The sequence below is a fragment of the Microcebus murinus genome, chromosome 13 (genome assembly GCF_040939455.1).
Source record: "Microcebus murinus isolate Inina chromosome 13, M.murinus_Inina_mat1.0, whole genome shotgun sequence".
In the NCBI taxonomy this organism is placed as follows: domain Eukaryota; kingdom Metazoa; phylum Chordata; class Mammalia; order Primates; family Cheirogaleidae; genus Microcebus; species Microcebus murinus.
Genome location: NC_134116.1, coordinates 62,200,028 through 62,224,553, shown reverse-complemented (window position 1 = coordinate 62,224,553; position 24,526 = coordinate 62,200,028). Strand labels below are relative to the sequence as shown.

Sequence of the window (24,526 nt, the reverse complement as noted above, 5' to 3'; positions counted from 1 at the left end):
GAAGTGAAGCTAGTTGTTCTGCCTTCAGTATTCTTCCTTATTTTTGCGTTTTTGCTTTTAACTTAAAGGGCCTTTAATATGCAGAAATGAGACTGGAGAAGCTAATTAGTAGAGAAATGTTGCTTGAATGTAGTACTTATGGTCATTTATCAGGAATTGTTACTTTGATATCTATAAGCATTCTAAAAAATGTAACACTGTAGAAGTACATGACAAGGAGCTTTTATAGTAGTTAGGTTTTTAAAATATACCTTGAAATCATGCTGAGGTAGAGAATATTCTTCCTTGGTGACTCCTAAAACGGCAGAGGTAAAGCAACAAAGTGTTCATTACTGTCTTTATAGTCATTTCAGCAGTTTGCATATAGTGTGGCCACAAAAATTTTGCTTGATAGGTCTGTTCACATTTTAGGTTCTTTAGTATAACTAGGATGAGTATGTTAGTGACATGTTCTTGTCTACATCATGCTCAATACAAATGGCGCTTGATTGATTTCCTATGCAGATCCAGTGGAAAACATTGTAAACATACACCAATGGCAGGCAGTCTGCAATGAACAAAAATTCACGGCTGGAATGGAATACATGGATGTAAGAGCCTTTTTGAAATTCATAGTGAAGTCTTATGAGAGAATTTTGATTTTTTTCATAGAGACAAAATTCTATTAAAAAAGACTGCTTCTGGACCTGAAAATTCTTTGCTATGAAATTGTTTTTATGGAATATATTCCATAAAATATATTGAAGGGATATATTAGTAGATGTCCTTTCCCAGTCTCTAACTACTGGTGATGGACTGATCAATTCCTAACTGCTGTAGAAAATTCATAAGTAAATTCATTGAATCAAGTAAGAGAAGGGCAAAGGCAGTGAAATCTCAGCTCCTTTAATTTTAGTTTTGAAACTTCTGATTCCCGTTGCATTGCATTTACCTTTGAGGAAATAGCTTCACTGGGATATATTTCAAAGTATTTGGAGAAACTAAAGTATAACGTATGAAAGAAACTGAAGAATAAATTTCATTTGATTACAGGACAAAAGAAATGCAATGTTTAGCTATATCTTAGCCTAATTCTTACTTTCCTAGTTTACAAAGTAAATAATAGAAATTATTTTACCAGAAATTATTATTATCTAGAGTTACTGTTAGATAAGTAAGGCCAACACATTAGTTCAGGATTATTATTTACAAATCTGTGCTTCTTTGGGTCATATACTCAAACATGAAAATAACTTTGTTATTTAGAGCTCAGTTTCAGTTATTGGTTTCATTAAAAGAATTAATCTGTGTTCTTTTCAAAATCTAATGTTGATGTCACTTGATATAATGCTAAAGAAATGAAAATAGAATATTGATTTTCATCAAAACCTACAAAACCATTACCATTGACTGCTTTGGCTACAAACTAGTTATCTTCATTCCTGAACTCTAAGATGAAGCCACTAATAATGTCCCATACCTGAATGGCAGTGTTCCGTAAGTTGTTATGAATCCCTTGTTATGAATCCCTCATTTCTGTTTTTGACCTCTGACTCCTTTATTGCCTTTATCTGTGCCTTTGAAACACTTAACATTTTCTACTTTAGACAGTATCATACAGTATATATTGAAGGTCCTTTTCATCTTCTCTTCTATGAGCTCCCTATGGAGCTTCGTGTGTCTTGGTCATTGTAATATTGTTAAGGCCTAACAGTGTCTGGCACACAGTAGGCCCTCAAAAACATTGGTTGTATCAGTGACTGATCTGTTTTTTTTTTTTTTTCTGCTGTTCTTAAAAGCACATTGTAACTATTGTAGACATTTAGTTAATATTTGTTGAATGAATTATGTGATGACCTATAAGCCTATGTGGACAAATGTTCACTCATGGGAAAAGTATTAGACTGGTGGCCTTTAGAGTGCCTGAAAACTCTGAAAGTCCTTGCATTGCTTCATTTATTTTGTCAACAAGCATTCCAGTTCTTATTGTGTTCCAGTTACCTGTGTCCATGACAGTGATTAAAATAAGGTCCTTTCAAGATGCTTACAATTTAGTGGGGTGAACTTTTAGAAAAGTATTGCCACTACCTCAAAGATTTAGTATTGAAAAGAATTTTCGAAGAATGACAGGATTCCATAGTCGTTATTGTCCCCACAATTTTACCTACCTTTGGAGGATTCTTTCACTTGGATTACTGTTTTTACCTTAAAACTGCCCTCAGTAATGGCTGATAATACTCAAACCTTCAAGCTCAAGAATGGATAAGGATAAAAACTTTTGCCTTCAAGTTCATTTTAGCGCAGTTGAGACAACCTGGAACCTTCCTCAATATTATAGGAGAGAACATAAAGAATATAAAAACAATCTGATTTACAAGTAAAGATTTCTGGTGCTATCATGATACAGAGTCTGTTCCAGGAACTCACTCACCTTGCCTGAGTTTATCTTTGCTTTGGTTGTAGCTAGATTCTTTCCCCAAAGGACACACCAAACTTTGATACTTCAGGCTCCTAATTTCCCAGCTTCTTTTTGGACTACCTTTTCTGAGTGAATGCCATTTTAGCATACCTTGGTTAAGAGCTTCCTCTCAGACATCTCTGCTGTTTTGGTCAAGATGTATGACTAGATTTGCAGCGTAGCAGGGGCTCCTTTGTTTAGTGGCAGCCTCTTCAAGTGATGAAAGTTAGGAGGGACCTCTCTCCAGGTGGGACCTGGTACCATCCAGACTTTTATCTTAGTAAGTCCTTTATATGCATATCTTAACAAAGGTCAACAATATTTGTACTTATACAGAGAGTTTCAGTAACTAGGTAGTTTCTACCTAGACAATTATAGGAAATTGTTCCTTACCCAGGAATCAGCTAAGAGTGAAGACAGGTACTTCTGGGGTTACCAAAGAATTTCCTGTGCTTGTGGTGGTTAGAGAAGACCCTTGATCTCTTTTCTACATGGATCTTGCAGGTGAGTAGGAGTTCATGTGAGTGAAAAAGCTAGGGTGGAGGAAAGGGCTTTCTAGGTAGGGGAGAAAGAAAACTCCCATTTATTGAGAAGCACTATAATGTTTAGAACTCAGCTTTAAGTGTCTTCACACTTTGAGGAATCTGGAACTTAGTGTCTTCAGTAGGGTAACAGTGATAGCAAAAATTACTGAAACTCTTAGGTGCAAGAATTTGGGACTCCTTTTCTGGATCAAAAGACCTGTGTGTGGTGGTTGCATATGGGGGAGGAGGATGTAGGAGAGAAAACTTTAGGGGAGGAAGATACTGGGGAAAGGGTGTGGAAAACTGCCTTCTTACCCTCTGACTTTATTCAGGACCAATTTATGCAACATAGCTGTGTTCTCTGTAAGCCCTGGGGGCAGAACCCATGCACTTGGCAAAAGGGGGTCAGATTTTTATCTGAATATAAAGAGATCTGATCCCCAGTTTTGTTCCGTAAAAATTGGATTCCGTCAAAAGGCTGTACTCAAGGATCCAGAAGGCCCCAAAGCCTCAGGTTCCCCACTCCTGGAAGAAGATGTTCACTATATTTTCCTTGTATCAATTAAGCATTGTCTGGTGATCACCTATTTGAATTTGGAATAGACCTGAGGAAGTTGTGAGTTTCCATGAGCAAAGCTATTTAATTCAGGCCAGGGTGACAATACAACATGGGATGGGGGTGGGAATGGGCTGGGACAAGAGAGGAGTTGGATTTTTTTTCTATCTAGAAGCCTTTTTACCAACTTTGCACTACTATGATTCCATGACTACTTGACTATTTCTTGAAAAGATATGTTAAAATTTCATTTCATTTTACAAGTCCTCATAGTATTAGTTCATTTATGATTAGTTCTTTTCAGGAGTCAGACCCGCTACCGTTGCGCCACGAGGTCAGCCATGATTAGTTCTTTTCATTGTGAAAATTTCACTATTTCAGTTCTCTGGTTCAACCATTAGTTTCACTAATAATTATTAGACCTTGGCTCAGTTCAGTTGAGCTCCTGATAGAGTTTTATGTGCTATGTATTTTATAACATTTGCATAAATTTTGTTTTAAGAAGTGCAAATCAAAGTGTTTCTTACAGTGCAAGCAGAGTTCTAAAAGTTGAGGACGTCTTAGAGTGATGAAGTGAGGTCTCTGAAGTCGACAAAATTAGAATCCATCTGAAAATTCATCTAATTTTTGAATATGTGAAATTTCTATTTAATGGCATGAAATTAATACATTTTCAACTGTGCACTTGAGACTTATCACTTGTTAATAACAATTGTTGGTTTCAAGGCCCCAAAAAGGGAATTTATCCTGTGTAATTGTTGAAAATTAGACCTTCACTCTGAATTCAGAACAGGAGGCAGTCTTCATGCCAGGGAATCTGTCTGGAAACAGGCTGCTCTGTGTCTCTAAAGGTCAGAAACAGACTGACTTTTTAAGGAAAGATCACTTTTGGAAAGTTTATTGAAGAAGGCTCACTAGAGGAGGTTTGGCTTCAGTTGACCCCAAAGCTCCTAATGGTTATGAATTTCCTACTTTTATATTGTTAAACCAGATTCTGTCTAGGACATCATAGATCTTAATCAGCGTGCATTAACCTGGATATTGCAATACTATGGAAAATGTTAAGGTGGCAATTCTGACACTCCTAAAATGAGTGATTCTCAGATCATGAAATCTGTGATACCTCAAGTATTACTAAACTTACTTTGAAAAAGGACAAATAAGTAAAAATCATAGGATTTAAGTAGCCCAGAAAAGACTTTAGAGAGATGATATTTTCCAAACAAAATCAAATCAAAACCACAATGAGATATCACTTAACTCCAATGAGAATGACCTTTATCAAAAAGTCCCCAAACAATAAATGCTGGCGTGGATGAAGAGAGAGAGGAACACTCCTACACTGCTGGTGGGACTGCAAACTAGTTCAACCTCTGTGGAAAGCAATATGGAGATATCTTAAAGCGATACAAGTGGATCTACCATTTGATCCAGCAGTCCCATTACTGGGCATCTACCGAAAAGATCCAATGACACTCTACAAAAAAGACACCTGCACTCGAATGTTTATAGCAGCACAATTTCAAGGCTGTGGAAACAGCCCAAGTGCCCATCAACCCAAGAGTGGATTAATAAAATGTGATATATGTATACCATGGAGTACTATTCAGCTCTAAGAAACAATGGTGATATAGCACATCTTGTATTTTCTTGGTTAGAGCTGGAACCCATACTACTAAGTGAAGTATCCCAAGAATGGAAAAACAAGCACCACATATACTCACCAGCAAACTGTTATTAACTGAGCAGCACCTAAGTGGACACATAGGTACTACAGTAATAGGGTATTGGGCAGGTGGGATGGGGGAGGGGAGAGGGGATGTATACATACATAATGAGTGAGATGTGCACCATCTGGGGGATGGTCACGCTGGAAACTCAGACTTGTGGGGAAGAGAGGAAAAAGGGCATTTTTTGAAACCTTAAAATTTGTACCCCCATAATATGCTGGAAAAAATAAAATAAAATAAAATGAGATTAATGATAGTAACTATCCCACATAAGGTTGTTATGAGAACTAAATGAGAAAATATAGAAAAATGCTTAATGCAAAAAATATAACACTTGAGCACTGTCTTTTTTTTTTTTTACTTTAAGATTAATGACAGCAGATGTTATGTCTTGTGCTAATTACTATGTATCTATCACAAGTGCCTAGAATAATACTGACATTGTGTCTTGATATGTGCTTATCAAATAAGTGAATAAATTACTGGATTTAAGTTGAAAAAAAAAAAAAGGAAACGCAACTCTTTACTTGCACAACATCTTTCCCTGGCTGTCTGTTTTTACTTTGCATTTTGCTTTGAGAGAGAGAGACTTTTTTTTTCTGTTTGTTTTTGAGAATCATCTTGATGTCATTAAAAATAATAGTTTGGGAGAAATTAAAACACTTTGTGGCATTTAGAAATCACACAATAAATTGTGATTTAAGATTTGCACATAGCAATCTGTTGTTATCTGTAACACTAAACTAAATAATATCTGGTATATACTTGTCTGAGAAGAGAATGACCATCAAGCTAAGCTTTTCTTCTCAACTAGTGTCAGAATAGAAAGAATTCAAAAGGAGGCAACCCTTGCTTATTTTTATATGAACAGGTCTCTCAAGGACAGTGCCACAATTAACCTAGAAATTCCCACACAGAAAAAAAATCACTTCTTTTTTCTTTGTGCAATTTTAGCATGCAGTCTCATTAACTCTTTTTTTTTAAGGGCAGGGAGCCTCCTCATCCAAATGCTTCATTTAGTCATTAGTAAAAATTAATTCAGAAGTATAAAAAACTAACCAATAAGACCAAAAAAGAAAAAAAAATCCATTTGTCTTTTGGCAGGGATTGGTGCTTTGTGGTCCAGTGTACCTTCAATTTAAGGATTTTTGTAAAAGAACTGGGACTGAGAGTCTTATCTCAACTTTCTTCTGCATTGACCTTGGCATTTCATAGGGCATTTTATCTCTCTAAGCCTCAGTTTCTCCATCTGGAAAAGGAGCAAGTTGGATTTCCTAGCTATGACTCTGGTACTATGATGTGCCCACATACCGTCTATGTAAGTATAAAGTCTCTGCAACCATGTTATCCTAAAATCTCAAGTGGAGGGAAGTGTGCACTGGGAAAAAAGCAGCATGCTTGTGTGAAACTGTCAGCACCGTCAACTGTAAAACGATGCTTTCCCTGAGCCTTTGGATGGCAGCAATTATTTATTCCTGGATGAAATATTAAAGAAGTATTTGTTTTGTATCAGCACCTAACACCCAGTTGAACTGGATTTACTACATTCCTACTTCTAGCTGAATCCTGTAGTTTCAAATACTAAACAGTTTAGCTCTAGGTGGTTCGCTGGCACTCACATTAGGGCCTGGGTTGTCTAGAGTAATACTTTGGAAACTTTTTTGACCACAAATCACAATAAAAAATATATTTAGCAATGCTACTCAAGACTCACATACTCTCACATATACATATATACATAACTGAAAGAAAAGTTTTTTTTTTTTTTTTTAAGATTTCATGTCTAAGCTTATGAAAGAAAAGTTTTATGAAATGATATCCTTTTAATGTAACGTGAACATTGATATTTTCAGTTCTGTTGTTGCTCTTTTAAAATCCTGGTTGCAGGCTGGGTGTGGTGGCTCACGCCTGTAATCCTAGCACTCTGGGAGGCCAAGGCGAGCTGATCGTTTTGAGTTCAGGAGTGCAAGACCAGCCTGAGCAAGAGCGAGACCCTGTCTCTACTAAAAAAAATAGAAAGAAATTAGTTGGACCAGTAATATATATATATAAACTATATATATATAAATTTAGCCGGGCATGGTGGCACATGCCTGTAGTCCCAGCTACTTGGGAGGCTGAGGCAGTAGGATTGCTTTTGCCCAGGAGTTTGAGGTTGCTGTGAGCTAGGCTGATGCCATGGCACTCTAGCCGGGGCAACAGAGTGAGACTCTGTCTCAAAAAAAATAAAAATAAAAAAAATTAAAATCCTGGTTGTGACCCTTTTGATTAGTTTCCCAACTCACTAAAGGGTTGTGACCAACAGTTTGAAGTACTATAGTGCTTTAGAAGAACTGTTAAAGTTTTGTGCCCTCCTTTTCTCTCTTTATGTACTTTTGGTTTTCTAGAAGGTGGAAATGCAGTTCAATTCAGGGACCTACACCTCACCAACCTACCCCACCTCTCACCTGTCCTGCCTTTCTGAAATTCTCAGAGTGATTATAGATAAATATTCTAAACCTTTTAGCCTAGAGCCAGAGGGATTTCAGAAAAAACTAGGAGTGTAGCAAATTGAGCAGATGTTTGAGTGGCTGCATTTTTGGCTTCCTGTGATATGTTCATTTATTACTGAGTCAGGACTCAGAAATGATGCATCTCATCTAAATTATAAATGTCATTTGCTAACCTTTCTGTATGACTATGTTTTTCTTTTTAGCTGGGCGATTTACTTATGATGTGGAGCTATTTGGAGATTTTATGCATTTTCCATTAATTATTAAATTCGTTATTTTTTCTCCAATTTCTAAGGATTCGTTTAAATTTTAAGTAATCATAGTAATAATCCCTCTGGAATATGTTTACATTTTAAATAAAGATAATACAACTGTAATGAAGAATAACTACACATAAACCTCTTAGCATAATGACTTAGTATTTTATATATTTTCTTCTGGCAGTTTTTCTAATGTAGTTTTTAAAAATATGATTATAATCATACACTTTTATATTCTTGCCCTCACTTAAAATTGTGCCAGCAGCTGCCTAGTTTTTAACCATCATTTTAAGTGGCTGTATATTTTTCCTTTCCTTCAGTATTTACTCATATTTATTTGATTCTTGTATTGTATGTACTTGGCTCTGGGTATCCCATCATGAGCAAGGTGTATCCTGCTCTCAAGATACTGGTAATCTAGCGGATACATCATAATTTATCCATCCCCTATTGTTGGCTATTTAGATTATTTTCAGTTTTATAAATGTTATGATGAACATTGTTGTGTATGTAGGTGTCTTCTTAGCCCTGAATAGCTGAAGTTTTTGATTATTTCTTTAGGAAAGATTATAAGAAGATCGCCCTATTGCTTTCCAAAAGGTCTGTGCCATTTAAAAATATTTATGGTGATGTATGACATATGAAAATATTAGTTTTGCCATACCTGACCAGCCATGAATATTATTTTTAAATCTTTCTTCATAATTTGCTTGATAAATAGTAGCACTTCATTGATGTTTAATTTGTATTTTTAACTGATTAGTGAATATTTTTCTGTTTTCTTGTTTATATATTTTTGTCTGTATGAATTATCTGTTCCTGTTTTTTGTCCATTTTTCCATCAAATTTTCTTGATTTTTAACAATTTCTTGTACATATATGTCGCGCCCGCCTCGCCAGCAAGGAAGACGCGGCAACCGGAGTTCTTCTGACCGTGCTTTAATGGGGTTCCCTTTAAACTTGCATGATACGGAAGACCCTGAGCACAAGCTCTCACACACTTATATACTCTAAGGAAGGAGGGAAGTGATGGGGATAGGTTAAAAGCGCTCGAGGGTTATTACTGATAGGCCAAGCTAAGATCCTTCATATGCATACTTATAGAACGGGCCAGGACTTACTCTGCGCATGCGCTGAACTTGTTTACTACAGGCGGGCCACCGGAAATCGGCGCCATCTTGTAATGGCGTTGTCACCGCGCCCCACACATATATTCTATAGATATAGTAAAAATATTAATCCCATGCTTATTATTAATATATACCCAGATATATATCTTATACTTTGGTGTTTGCCTTTTCATTTTATATAGAAAACATTTACTTTTAAATTTAGCTATTGGGGCTGGCTCTAGCTCAGTGGTTCCTTCGGTAAAACATCAGCTTTCAACTTCCTTGCAGAGATGGTTCAAGACCTGCTAGTGTGCTCTAGTCCTTTTATTTATAAATAAATAAATAAATAAAATAAATAAAAGTATCCTCTTTTTTTTTCTTCTTCTTAAGAGACAGCGATTTGCTCTGTTACCCAGGCTGGAATGCAGTGGTGTGATCATAGCTCACTGTAACCTCAGGCTCCTGGCTCAAGTGATCCTCTTGCCTCAGCCTCCCAAGTAGCTGGGACTACGGGTGTGCACCAACAAGCTCAGCTAATGTTTTTTTTACTTTTTTGTAGAGAGAGGGTCTCACTATGTTATGCAGGTTGGTCTTGAACTCCTGATGGTCTCAAGGGATCCTGATGCCTCAGCCTCCCCAAGTGCTGAGATTACAGGCATGAGCCACCACTCCTGGCCTATCCTTTTTTTAATAACTGAAAATTCTGGCCGGGCGCGGTGGCTCACGCCTGTAATCCTAGCTCTCTGGGAGGCCGAGGCGGGCGGATTGCTCAAGGTCAGGAGTTCAAAACCAGCCTGAGCAAGAGCGAGACCCCGTCCTACTATAAATAGAAAGAAACTAATTGGCCAACTGATATATATATATAAAAATTAGCCGGGCATGGTGGCGCATGTCTGTAGTCCCAGCTACTCGGGAGGCTGAGACAGAAGGATCGCTCGAGCCCAGGAGTTTGAGGTTGCTGTGAGCTAGGCTGACGCCACGGTACTCACTCTAGCCTGGGCAACAAAGCAAGACTCTGTCTCAAAAAAAAAAAAAAAAAAAAAAAAATAACTGAAATTTCTTCCATCACTCCTAATTTTTGAAAGTAATTCTTTCCCCAGAGATCCTTTGAATGTTCATTTTTGTTTTTAGCTATATAATTTGATGAAAAAATAACTTATTTGTTTGGAATGTATTTCATTGGATAGTGTAAATTGAGGAGTATAAATTAATTTTTCTAAAATTTGCTGTTAATTATTTCAGCATTACTTATTGAATGTGCTTATGTTTTCTTTTATATTGATTTGTGAAATTATCTTCATCACAAAATTAAATTCTCATAATTGACAGGGCCTCCTATGGATGGCTTTTATTGTGTTTTAGGGATCTTTTTGCTTCTTTTGATACCAGTTCTCCACTTTTAATTATTGTAGCTAGTGAGTTTTTCTTTATTGCTTGCCATCATGTATCTGTAATATTAGCCCTTATCTTTCTGTCCAGGTCAGAGAGTTAATGGGAAAGGAATAATTTGGCTTCAGATACTGGCTCTTTCCTAAACTTTAGGATTTCACGGTCTCAGATTCCACATCTGCAAATTGGGAATAAGGATTCCTCTGAGGGTTGTTGGGAGGTTTACATCAGATGGTCTTCCTGCAGCACCTGCAGTACTTGGAGCATAGATGATGCTCAGTAAAAGTTTGTTTTATTTTTTTGTTTGTGACACCAGCACAGGTGAGCTAGGTAGGTGAGCTTTTTCTTTTGCATGGTTCCATTAAGGCTTGACTATTTTTTTATTTTAGGATATTACGAGGGTACAAACATCTTGGTTACATTTTATGTCTTTGCCTTGCCCAAGCGAGGATTAGAGGCATGTCCTTCCACTCTACAATGCTCACTGCGTCCATTAGTTGTGAGTTTACCCCCCTCCCCAACCCCTAATCCCTGGAGACTATTTAAGAGTCACCTTGAATATACACAGATTGGGCTTTAGAACTTTTTGTTTGTTTTCATATAGTTCTGAGCTCCTTTCTGTCTTCTCTGGATATAGAAAAGTAAGGTTATCTCTCTCATCTTTTACCACTACTTCTCCAACTTGCTCTGCGACAGCCAGTGGTCAGGAGGGGTCTGTGGTAGGTGGGCGCTATATTCTCCTTCACAGGCTTCTCTGTCTCTTCATTTGGTATCTTATTCTAAAATGGAGTATCCATTGTCCCCACTGGAGGGCAGGGGCTATATCTTACATGTTTTTGATAGGGAATAAATTTAGGGAGGGATAAAGCTCTAACTAAACTATTCTCAACTGGAAGCCTGGGCATTTTAAACTGACCATTAGCAGACTGAAGATGCCCTTGGGAAGATTTTAGGTGGTCCACATACTGTTTTTAGAAGTTTTGGATTTGTAGGCAAGGTATAAACGTGGATTTCACATAACAATCCAGATTGCTAGCTTCTCTTGACACCGGAAGATGTAGCTGTACCAAGCCTTGAAATTCCCTCCTACGGATTTCTTGTTCCTGCTCTACCTATTTGGGCTAAGGTTATCTGAGCCCACTCATGAGAGGTGAAGGCCACCCTGCCTGGGCTGCCTACTGGTGGGAAAACAGCACTTGAGACTCCAGCAAGGAGTCTTCTAAAATCCGAACGGCAGCTGGGCATAGTAGTTCATGCCTGTTGTCCCAGCCACGCGGGAGGCTGAGGCAGGAGGATCGCTTGAGCCCAGGAGTTTGAGGTTGCAGTGAGCTATGATCATGCCACTGCATCCTAGCCTGGGTAACAGAGTGAGAGCCTGTTTCTAAAAAAAAAACAAAACAAAATCTGAAAGGCTTCCCCTTTTAAAAATAAAGTAGGTAGACCTTTTTTGGTATTTGTAGAAGAAAAAGAAAAGAGGAAATTGAAAGATAACCAGAAAGCTCATGTTTCTAAAAGCTGAGGTGGGGGCAGAGGGAGAAAAGCAATACATTAAAAATTAAGACACTTTTTATAATAGATCCTGATGTACACAGTAAATATATAAATGAAGGTAGTTATTGGTAAATTAGGAATATCATTTATCTCTCTCAGTTCCCTCTCTGGAGGCATTTTTCGGGGTCGGGGACCTGGAGTCAGGAAAGCCTGGGTATGACTGTTTGTTCTGCTACTTCATTTAAATCCATTTAAATGCTAACTCTAGAATAACTTAAAATTACATTATTGATTTTTATTTTGTACACCTGGATTAATATTTTCCCAGAATCAGTTTCCGTTGTTTGCTGTTAGAATCTCAGTAGTCCATTGTATGTTCACTGGGAGAGAAGAGGTGTTGGGAATCGCTATTTTATTTCATTATATTAATATTTTGATTTTTGGAATATTTTTGAATTTATATTTGAATGGTTTAATAAATTCTCCTTATATTTCAAAGCTTAGGTTCTTAAACAATTTTGAAGAATGTATAAATTTTCTCTAGAAGGTAAAAATTAAATGAGGGAGGTTAGTTATGCTTAATCTGAATATGTAGATAGCTGTATTAACATGCTGTTTGAATGGATTAAGTTGGTTTGGAATTTGGTTGCAGAGTGACTTTTCTGACTTATTTTTCTTGTTGAGCTTCCATTTGTGAAATTTTTGTCATATCAGTTGTGTAGAGAATGGACCTTTGATGTTTATGTAGATAGGCCGAAGGTTGAGAAAGTAAAGTCCACTCAGTCTGAAAAGGTTCTGTCAACCTTAAATAATGAAATTCAGAAAATATGATTAAGTAAGGACTTTATTTGAGTGCAAAGCTTGAGGATACCCACCCGGAAACACTGACTCCAAATGAATGTGGTTGATGTTCCAAAGTCGAGAAGATAAGGTTTCACATATGTAGGCAGAGACAGAGACGTTCCAGAGGATTATTGCCTTTTCCATACGAGACCAGTGCATACACCATAGCAATTTGATTGATTACAGATTGCTACATTCCAGGAAAGATTACTTTATTACTCCATGAGGAGGGCCAATGATCTGAGGTGATCTTATCTCTGGTGTGCTTAGTCTTCCTCATTATTTATAGGAAAAATGGCACAAGTTACATCTGCATGCCACATGCTTCAGACTGCATAGCCACATTTCTCTTAAGACTCAGAATAATTTATAACATTCCAACAGCTTTAAGTTTGAATTATTTAAATTTGAATTATTATATATATTTTTTGAGACAGAGTCTCACTCTGTTGCTTGGGCTAGAGTGCCATGGCATCAGCCTATCTCACAGCAACCTCAAACTCCTGGGCTCAAGTGATCCTTCTGCCTCAGCTTCCGAGTAGCTGGGACTACAGGCATGCCACCATTCCCGGATAATTTTTTCTATATATATTAGTTGGCCAATTAATTTCTTTCTGTTTATAGTAGAGCTGGGGTCTCGCTCTTGTTCAGGCTGGTTTCGAACTCCTGACCTCGAGCAATCCGCCTGCCTTAGCCTCCCAGAGTGCTAGGATTACAGGCGTGAGCCACTATGCCTGACCAATAATTTGTAATTATTAAATCAATGGAAGCATAGATCAGTATCAGTATTGGATCCAGAAGAACTATACACTATATACCAAGTTGTTGATTATTAATAAATGAACAAAAGGTTGATTCTTAATATTACTGCATTCTCAGTAGTTTGCAATGGTCATAGACACTTTTCTAAGTGTCTTTGGCTATAATTGAAGTTTCTACATTTTAGACTAGGCCCCTCTGCTATTCTTAAAATAATTACAGAGAAATTTCATTCTTGAGCACAATTGTCATGCATTAAGTTTGCCTCCATTCTATTCTTTCTAGCCTCTAGGTAAGAGCTATTCTGATTAGAAAGAGTAGAATAAAGTTCATATCCTGACAGCATTCAATATATACAAATGACTGATATCATTGAATATCAATTAGTGCAACTAAAACAAACACAAATTCCATTAGAAATTCTATTGAGAACCCTCATGCCTTCTACCAATTCAACCTATAGATTATAGGAATCAGCGTGTCAGAGATATTCTGAATATTAGCCTGAGAGACACATTATAATGCCTGAAATTAAACCAAACTGTGGATGGATTTCTGATATGGAGCTTTTGTAGACATTTTTGGAAATCTATATCCCTGAGAAAATGGAATTCAAGTGATTTTGAGAATACTTTGATTGGCAAGACAAAGAACTGAGAAAATGAGTGGAAAGCAGGTGTCTGCATAGCCAGTATTAATCTGTCTTTCAGCAGAGTCCCTCTAAAATGTGACTAATGCTTTCTTCATGTCTGACATGTTATTGGTGAATTCTGTCATGGGCTCATAAATAGAATGGATTCTGGGAAATCTAGTTACCAAAGTCACCAACATTGACATAACATAGTCCATAGATCCAGCTCCCAACTATGGATTTTATTTTCCTATCATAGGTCTCTCTTCTTAACTCCAAGTCAGTTAACTCTCAGGTTCTTTCTCCACTCTCCTTTCCTGTGTTTTAAAGAAACTGGACAACAGAATGCTTTCCAAATTTCTTACAATAATAGGATTTCTCTCACATATTAATAGTATGAATTCTTTCTAGTCTTCAGCAGGAAATGAAACCGATGAAAACTTTCCCACATTCCTTACATTCATATGGTTTCTCTGCAATGGGAGTCCTTTCACCTATTACAGTGTACTTTGAACAATGGAAGTCTTTACCACAATGCTGCCATTTATAGGGTTTCTCTCCAGTGTAAGACATTTTATGTATTCAAAAGGAGTTGGAACAACTAAAGGCTTTACCACATTGCTCACATTCATATGGTTTCTCTCTCATGTATATGAAATAAACTGGGAATAACAAAGGCTTTCCCACATATATTTATAAATTCCATTTCCAGTGTGCATTATTAAGTGTCTTGAAAGGCTTGCAAGACAAGTAAGGGCTTTCCCACATTCCTTGAATTCATAGGGTTTCTCTCCAATGTGAGTCTTTTCTTGGTTTTGAACAGACCTGGGATTTCTGAAGGCTTTACCACATTGTTTACATTCATAGAGTTTCTCTGTAGTTTGACTTCTTTCGTGCATTTGAAAGTAACTGTAGGCCGGGCGCTGTGGCTCACGCCTGTAATCCTAGCTCTTGGGAGGCCGAGGCGGGCGGATTGCTCAAGGTCAGGAGTTCAAAACCAGCCTGAGCAAGAGCGAGACCCCGTCTCTACTATAAATAGAAAGAAATTAATTGGCCAACTGATATATATATAAAAAAATTAGCCGGGCATGGTGGCGCATGCCTGTAGTCCCAGCTACCCGGGAGGCTGAGGCAGAAGGATCACTGGAGCCCAGGAGTTTGAGGTTGCTGTGAGCTAGGCTGACGCCACGGCACTCACTCTAGCCCGGGCAACAAAGTGAGACTCTGTCTCAAAAAAAATAAAAAAAAAATAAAAAATAAAAAAATAAAAAAATAAAATAAAATGAAAGTAACTGTAATTGCTGGAGCCTTTCCCACATTGCTTACATTCACAGAGTTTCTCACTAGTGTGTGTTCTTTCATGTATTCGAACTGCACTGGGAAAATCAAAGCTTTCCCTACATATCTTACATTGATAAGGCCCTGCTCCAGTGTGCATTATCATGTCTCCAACCTTTATGGACAAGTGAATGATCTTCCACATTTCTTACACTCATAAGGTTTCTCTCCAGTGTTGAGTCTTTTTATGTTTTTGAACAGAATTGGGATAACTAAAGTCTTGACCACATGTTTTGCATTCATAAGGCTTCTCTCCAGTGTGAGTTATTTCATATGTTCACATGTAATTAGAACAACTGAAGGCTTTACCACATTGCTTGCATTTACTGGGTTTCTCTCCTATGTAGGTCTTTTATGTATAAGAAATATACTGGGATAATCAAAAGCTTTCCCACAAAAACTTAAATTTATAAAGTCCATTTCCAGTGTGTATTACCAGGTGTCATTGAAGAGTTTGCAGAGAAATGAAGGTTTTTCCATATCTCTTACAAACATAGGGTTTCTCTCCAGGGTGAGGAATTTCATGTGTAGGAAAAGAGTGGTGATCACTGAAGGTTTTCTCACATTGGTTACGTGTATGTGGCTTCTTTTCAAATTCCTGAAATTCATGTGCTTCATGTCTAGTGTAACCTCTGATGAGCCTGTGGAGAACTGAATGGCCCATGGCAACTTCCTCACACACTCTGCTTTCACATGGCTTTACTCCAGGAGTAGTTTTTTGCTTCAGAATACACTCTGGAATCTGGCTCTTGTGAAATCTTTCAATTTTTAAAGTTAGCAAAAAAACTAACTTTTAAACTCTACAGACCAAACACAATATTATTGCAAGCTGGAGCCAGCTCTTTGTGCTAGAAATATTAATTTCTTTTGAAAATAATGCATGCTAATGATAGTGTTTATTGACAAGGTTTCCAGTTAGAAAGAATATTTATATTAGAGTGGCCTCCCTCATCTTGCCCCCTCAGAAATTTCTTCTTCAGATTCTCCACTGAAAGGTTATTCCTTGAATGTGTTGAGAGGAACAAGTCACTATGACCCCACCACTATCAACCAGAAACTTGTGAGGAGAGGCCATTTTAATATAAATCAGACTGAGTCTTGATTTTTTAGTTAAGAAATGGAAATGCCCCCAAAAGCCTAAGGAAAGGGGAGTTTGTTATGAGCCTACAGGCTAACTCCTAGAAACCAAGGACAGGAGGAAGGTGGCTGGGCCTTGTGAACGTCAAGGCTTGGAACCCAGAGAGACTTGAGGACTATGTAGATGAATTGCTTTTTCATTGTTACTCTATGAGATTGTTCTTATCTTTCATTCTAACATAACTTGCAATTAGTCTCTTCTCACTTTAAATCAAAAAACATAATTCAGGCCGGGCGCTGTGGCTCACGCCTGTAATCCTAGCCCTTGGGAGGCCGAGGCGGGCGGATTGCTCAAGGTCAGGAGTTCAAAACCAGCCTGAGCAAGAGCGAGACCCCGTCTCTACTATAAATAGAAAGAAATTAATTGGCCAACTAATATATATATAAAAAAAATTAGCCGGGCATGGTGGCGCATGCCTGTAGTCCCAGCTACCCGGGAGGCTGAGGCAGAAGGATCGCTCGAGCCCAGGAGTTTGAGGTTGCTGTGAGCTAGGCTGACGCCATGGCACTCACTCTAGCCTGGGCAGCAAAGCGAGACTCTGTCTCAAAAAAAAAAACAAAAAAAAAACATAATTCAGAGATGGCAAAAGGCAGTGTTGGGTGGTGACAAAAGCCAATAGGCTTACCTGGATTAAATCCCACTTGCCCCTACACTTGCTAGCTGTGTGATGTCTGTCAGAGAGGTTAAGTTGCTTTTAATATGTCATGGTACTTGTGAGGATTAACAGTCAGGAGTTGTATGTAGGGTACCTGGCATGTCATAGGACTTTTAGAAAAATGCATTAATTCAGTTAGTATCTCTAATTCATAAATTTAGGGCAGGGCACAGTGGCTCACAGCTGTAATCCCAGCACTTTGGGAGGCCAAGGCAGGAAAATCACTTGAGGCCAGGAGTTTGAGACCAGCCTGAGCAACACAGGGGAGACTCCGTGTCTACAAAAAATAGAAAAGTCAGTTGAGCACGGTGGCACACAGCTGTAGTCCCAGCTACTCAGGAGGCTGAGGCAGGAGGATCACTTGAGCCTAGTTTGAGGTTGCAGTGTGCTATGATGATGCCACTGTCCCTCGCCTGGACAATAGAATGAGACCTTGTCTCAAAAAAAAAAAAAAAAAAAATTAGATGTTTTTTGGTGGGAATTTTGTGTCCCTAGTCTAGAGTCCAGGGTCAGGCACATTGCAAGCTCTCAGTAACTGTGTATTAAATGAATGATCTAAGAATTTATATAAATCTTTGTATATTTGGGGAAGAAATTACCTAGGGATGAGGCTGTTATTTCTGTTGCTTGTTTACCTTCAGTGATATACCCAGGTTAGTTGTTTTTATAGCTAGATATTTGGGAAACAAGCACTCTGTAAATGGTAGCCATTATGATAATCCATAAGTAGATTTTTAAGCAACAGTGTAGAAAATTTACCTTTTACAATGAAGCAGGCATTTGACCTTTTGTTAACAAATATATCTTGTATGTATCAATGGGATATGAACAGGAAGGTCACAAGATGCCTATAAATGCAGTATTGTAGTAAGAGGTAAATAGAATCTTTTTGTAAATAGAATCATATTGGTCAAACAATTACAAATATAATAAGTACTGGAACTTATATATATTATATATACTATAACTATATATTCTGTTTTTAATATAATTATGTATTTTATATAGTAAAATGAGGAGACATTTGCCAGTGTTGTGACACTTAACTTATGATTCATAATACCTACTTGAATAAAAAAGTAATAATTTTTCACTATTTAACTCTAGAGGTTGTTAGTTTCTTTCCCATGGAATGGACAAAATAATTTATCTTGCTGTAATATCCTGTGGTAGAAAGTAGTATCCCTTCAGTGCTAGCATTTATTCAATGACTTAAACTGTATGAAATGTAACTGAAAACCAGAAAGTTAGCAAATATAACCTTTAGCAGCCAATATATGACATAAAAACTCTGCTCCCTAAAATATGTATGCTTTCCTCCTAGAATCACCTTTTAGATACATAAAAACTGATATTATAACATAGCATATTTCCTTGATTGTAAGGTCCACATTTTTTGATCTTTAAGTATCTCTGAAACCAGGATTTCAGTGAGTTGTTCGGGGTGGCTCGGGTGGCTGGCATGGCCACATAGTCTGATTCCTCTGGTAGACCAGCCTGATGTGTTCACATGGCACAAAAGCAGTAGCAAGAGAGAGGCCAGCACTTCTCCAGCCTCTGCTTGGATCATGTTTGTTAAGGTCCCATTAGCCAAGGCAAGTTAGGAGGCCAAGTCAAGAGTCAAGGCATGAAGGCATAGACTCTGCCTCTTGGTAGGAGGAGCAGTCTAGTCATGTTGCTGAGGGGTGCACATATTGGGATGAGAGAGATTGCTGAGGGCATTTTTGTAAACAATCCACCATCATATTATAGGAAATATCATAATTTAGTGTTGTTTTTTTTTCTGAGTCACGCATAAAATAATGTGTTTTATAATTGATGGTACCTTAAGAGTTGATAAAATATGGTATATGTCTATTGGGTTTTTAATTAGAATGATAAAACATTCAATGTAAGAAATTAAAAGTAATACAGAAGTGTAAGAGTGAGATTGCTTCCCTGCTGTCCTACCCTCACATCTCAGAGCCTAGAGCAGGGGTGGGGCCACATGTGGCTTTCTGGATCCCTGAGTGTGGTCTTTTGTCTGAATCCACATTTTACAGGGCAAATCTTCTCGGGCCTAGAGGCACAACAGTTTGGCATATACTTGTTGTGGTAGGCTGAATAATGAATGGCACCCCAACATGTCATAAGTTCCAGTCCTCAGATAACTGTGATTATATTGTCTTACATGGTAAAAGAGATTTTGTAGCTATGATGAAGTTAAGGATCTTGAGATGGGGAGATTTTCCTGGACTATTGGGATTAGCCCAGTGTAATCGTGAAAGTCTTTATAAGAGGGAGGCAGAAGGATTAGAATTAGAGAGGACAAGACAGTGTGTAGATGAAAGCAGAGATTGGAGTGGTGTGGTGGCCACAAACTAAGGAATGCCGGTAGTCTCTAAGAAAGCTGGAGGAAGTGAGGAGCAGATTTTCTCCAGGCCTTCAAAGGAGCCAGGTCTGTTGACACCTTGATTTTACCCCCCTTAAGACCCTTTTTGGACTGCTGACCTTCAGAACTCTAAGAGAATACATTTGTTTATTTATTTATTTTTTGAGACCGAGTCTCACTCAGTCATTTCAGGTAGAATGCAGTGGCATCATCATAGCTCACAGCAACCTCAAACTCCTGGGCTTAAGTCATCCTCCTGTGTCAGCCTTCCAAGTAGCTGAAACTACAGATGCATGCCACAACACCCGCTTAATTTTTCTATTTTTAGTAGAGATGGGGTCTCACTCTTACTCAGGTTGGTCTCGAACTCCTGAGCTCAAGCGATCCTCCCACCTCAGCCTCCCAACTTGCTAGGATTACAGGCATGAGCCACTGCACACAGCCTGTATTGTTTTTAAGTCACTAAGTTTGTAGTAGTTTATCACAGCAGCAAATGAAAATTATGTGTGTGTGTGTATATATATATGCATATATATATATATATTTACTTTTAAAGAAATATGTAGTTATTGGCTAGGAATTCAAATGGAATCAAAGGGTAGAAAGTAAAATCCCCGATTTTTCCTTATCAACTATTCCTGTGTTCTATACGTTACCACTCTTTTTTTTTTTTTTTTTGAGACAGAGTCTCACTTTGTTGCCCAGGCTAGAGTGAGTGCCGTGGCATCAGCCTGGCTCACAGCAACCTCAATCTCCGGGGCTCAGCGATCCTACTGCCTCAGCCTCCCGAGTAGCTGGGACTACAGGCATGCACCACCATGCCCGGCTAATTTTTTGTATATATATTTTTAGTTGGTCAATTAATTTATTTCTATTTTTGGTAGAGACGGGGTCTCGCTCAGGCTGGTTTTGAACTCCTGACCTTGAGCAATCCACCCGCCTCGGCCTCCCAAAGTGCTAGGATTACAGGCGTGAGCCACCACGCCCGGCTACGTTACCACTCTTAATATTTTCACATGCATTCATTTCTTCAGAATAGTCACATTCATGCTCTCATTGTTATACAAATAAGATCACATCAGATTTGCATGTTTTGTTCTACAACTTGCTCATTTAATTAAATATATTCTTGGATATATTTTCATAACAGAATAACTTGACCCCTCTTTTTCAATACCATTCAAGGGGGTATTTAGGTATTTCTACTAGGGGGCATTTAGGTTGTTTCCAGGAATTTTTTTTTTTTCTATTCTTTCTTTCCCCTTTTTCTTTATTACAAAACAATGCTGAAATGAACTCTCTTCTGCAAGTATCATTGGCTATCATCTACAAATATAACTGCAAGCAATGGAATTGCTACTTGAGGGAATGTTGCTGTGTGTGTACACATGTGCTGAAATGATGGTGGGGGATGGTCTATCTTCATATTCAAGTTTTGGCCTATAATTTGTTATTTTAACTTTTTAAAAATTGTGAAATCTACAGACAAGCACATAAAGCATAAATGTATAGCTAAGTGCAGTACTGAAAAGTGAGCACACATATAGTTACCATCCAGGTCAGGAGGTTGAACATTGCTGGCACCTTGTGTGCCCTCTACTGATAACAGCCCCCGAGAGGAAAACGCTATTCTGACTTTTTATTTCCTGCTCTTTACTTTGGATAAAACTCTAAAACAACCTTGGTCATTTGGCTTTTTAGCCCTCAAAAGCTTAGAATTGTGAAAAGGGCTAACTAGGGTATTCATAATTCTACAATCAAGAATTGACAGTTGGAAAAATTATAGAAAGTGGATATAAGAACTAAAAACGAAGTACGAGTTTGGGACATTTAGTGTTAGAATAAGCAATGCTCTGTGCAAGACTGTAGCTCCTGGGACATCTGTATTTAAAGTATCAGCTTCACCCCCCCAAAAGAAAAAAACATTAACTTATATTTAGGGACAAAGAAAAATATCTTAGAAAGAATTCCATAAAAGTATGAAAAGCAAACAGTGTTTGAAAAGACATCTGCATGTTACTTTGAAAATTTAATCAAAGAGATTGCCTCAATGTGCTGAGATGTCAAATATATGCATGCATTATATGATGCATTAAGCAACTCAATCTTCATCTTTTTTTTTTTTTTTTTTTTGAGACAGAGTCTCACTTTTGTTGCCCTGGCTAGAGTGAGTGCCATGGCGTCAGTCTAGCTCACAGCAACCTCAATTTCCTGGGCTCAAGCGATCCTTCTGCCTCAGCCTCCCAAGTAGCTGGGACTACAGGCATGCACCAGCTAATTTTTTTTTGTATATATACTTTTAGTTGGTCAATTAATTTCTTTCTATTTTTAGTAGAGACGGGGTCTCGCTCAGGCTGGTTTCGAACTCCCGACCTCGAGCAATCCGCCCGCCTCAGCCTCCCAGAGTGCTAGGATTACAGGCTTGAGCCACCGCGCCCTGCCTCAATCTTCATCTTTAAAAGCTAAATTGATTCTAAGGGAAGTTCCCAGGAGATTTGATTTAGAGTAGGCTTGAAGTTCTAGTTCCTGGTCTATTCTCTTATGTAAACTCATCCGAGGAGTCTTTTCTGATCATTGCTGATTGGTCAAGGATGGCATTCAATCTTAGGCACATATGATTCTTGTCTTTTTTTTCCTGCCTTATACCCAATTCCAGAGGGTAGCACTAAAAATGGCTGAAAGGCTCAGCAAGGTTCTGGGGTTGGGGTGGTGAATACATGCAGATGGTTTGCATAGTATGCATAGATGAGATCACATCCCCCACCTGAACAGCTTTGAGCTGGGAATGCCGCCTGAGTTGGACTAAGAGTTATCTTTGCTATTTTCCTCTCAAATTTATTTGGCTTTTTTGTCCAAATAGCTAACTGATTCCTTTCATTGATCATTTTGTGAATGTAAAGTTTCAGTTATTTGGGAAGTATGAAAAAAGTTAAAATCAAAAGAATAAGGGAAAGTAATGAGTTTGTCATTTGGTTCCCTCTTGCTGTCTTGCACACACTAATGGGAACAGGGGAAGTAGCTTTGTGACACAAAGTAATCCTTTCTGTTTGCTATTTAAAAGATCTAGGAAATCATGTATCTTTGTGAATAGAAAGAGAAAAGTTGGTATGACCTTGAGTGAATCTCTGTAAAGGAGTTAAGAACAGTGAATCTTTAAAAAGCCCTACTGAACACTCATTTATTTAGAAAATTTGTAAGATTCCCAGATGAAAGTATAATGTCAAGTTTGTTCTCTGTTAATGGATGACGGTCATGGAAAATGACCATTATGGTTTTGCTCTTATGATTGGTTCTCTGGTTATATGTATTTTGTGTGTATTTAATTGTTTTTATACTGTAGATATTGATGCTAAAATAGCATCAAAAACCTTGGTCATTTGGCTTTTTAGCCCTCAAAAACTTAGAATTGTGAAAAGGGCTAACTAGGGTATTCATAATACTATAGTCAAGAATTGACAGTTGACCTTGGAAAAATTATAGAAAGTGGATATAAGAACTAAAAATGAAGTGAGAGTTTGGGACATTTAATGTTAGAATAAGCAATGCTCTGTGCAAGACTGTAGCTCCTGGGACATCTGTATTTAAAGTATCAACTCCATCCCTCCTCCAAAAATGCTAAAATAACATTGATGCTAAAATAGCATCAATATCTACAGTATAAAAACAATTAAATACACCCTTTGTAAGTATCATTTTCAGAAATGATAGCTGAAATGTGGCTGTGCTTTTTGGCATTCATACAGAATTGGGGTGAAAAACAACAAAGAGGAATCTGGTTAACTCATCCTTTACTCTGTTGGTGAGCACCTGTCAATTTATTTTCCTAGATGCATGATTTTATTTTTGGGTGGTATGGGGAAGTAGGAGAAGTAAACAGAAACCAAAGTTATTTGAAATTATATGTGTTTCTTCTCAAGGTCTATTCTAAGAGGCCAATCTTCTGTGTTAGAAATAAAAATAACAAATTATAAAGGAGAAAAGCGTAGCAATATACTTATAAGTAAAATATTTGACACTGTTACAGTGAGAAGGTATGGAATTGCCTTTCTCAGAAAACTTAATTGCTTAATTTCTTTCTAAAATTTGCAAATCAATTTTTTGTGTCTATATTGCTTAATGCCAGTGTGAAAAATAAAAATGATAGCCTGGCTGCAATATGGAAGAGTAGGCAGAATGGGTATTGGAGAGAGCTATGAACAGAAGGCTGGTAGATCTGATTTATGAAAAGTTATTTTTATTTTAATAAATTTTATAATTTTGAAACATAGTAATTTAAATTAAACTAATTACATGTTGCATTTTAGGAGTCCTGATTTCTTGAGCATCAGTTATCTATTGTTTAGGTAGTAATATGAGCTGTCCATTTTTAGATGGCAGCTTCTGATGAGCTTTGGGAGAATTTAAAATGATTACCTTCCATCTCTTCCCTGAATGTATTTTTCCCAAAACTCACTTTCACAGTTAATTAATAAAAGCTTTCTAAAACAAATGGAAAAATTATATGTGTTCTGCTAATTTGTGTTCAACATATGTTGGTGATTAAGAATGCTTGTCTTGCCAGGCGCGGTGGCTCACGCCTGTAATCCTAGCTCTTGGGAGGCCGAGGCGGGCGGATTGCTCAAGGTCAGGAGTTCAAAACCAGCCTGAGCGAGACCCCGTCTCTACTATAAATAGAAAGAAATTAATTGGCCAACTGATATATATATATAAAAAATTAGCCGGGCATGGTGACACATGCCTGTAGTCCCAGCTACTCGGGAGGCTGAGGCAGAAGGATCGCTCGAGCCCAGGAGTTTGAGG

General features: G+C 37.8%; 1 protein-coding gene across 1 annotated transcript in view; it reads left to right on the top strand.

Moving 5' to 3' along the window:
* Positions 1–24,526, top strand: part of WDFY2 (WD repeat and FYVE domain containing 2) — a 159,946-nt gene that overhangs the window by 1,039 nt on the left and 134,381 nt on the right. The gene's annotated exons all lie outside the window — the stretch shown is intronic.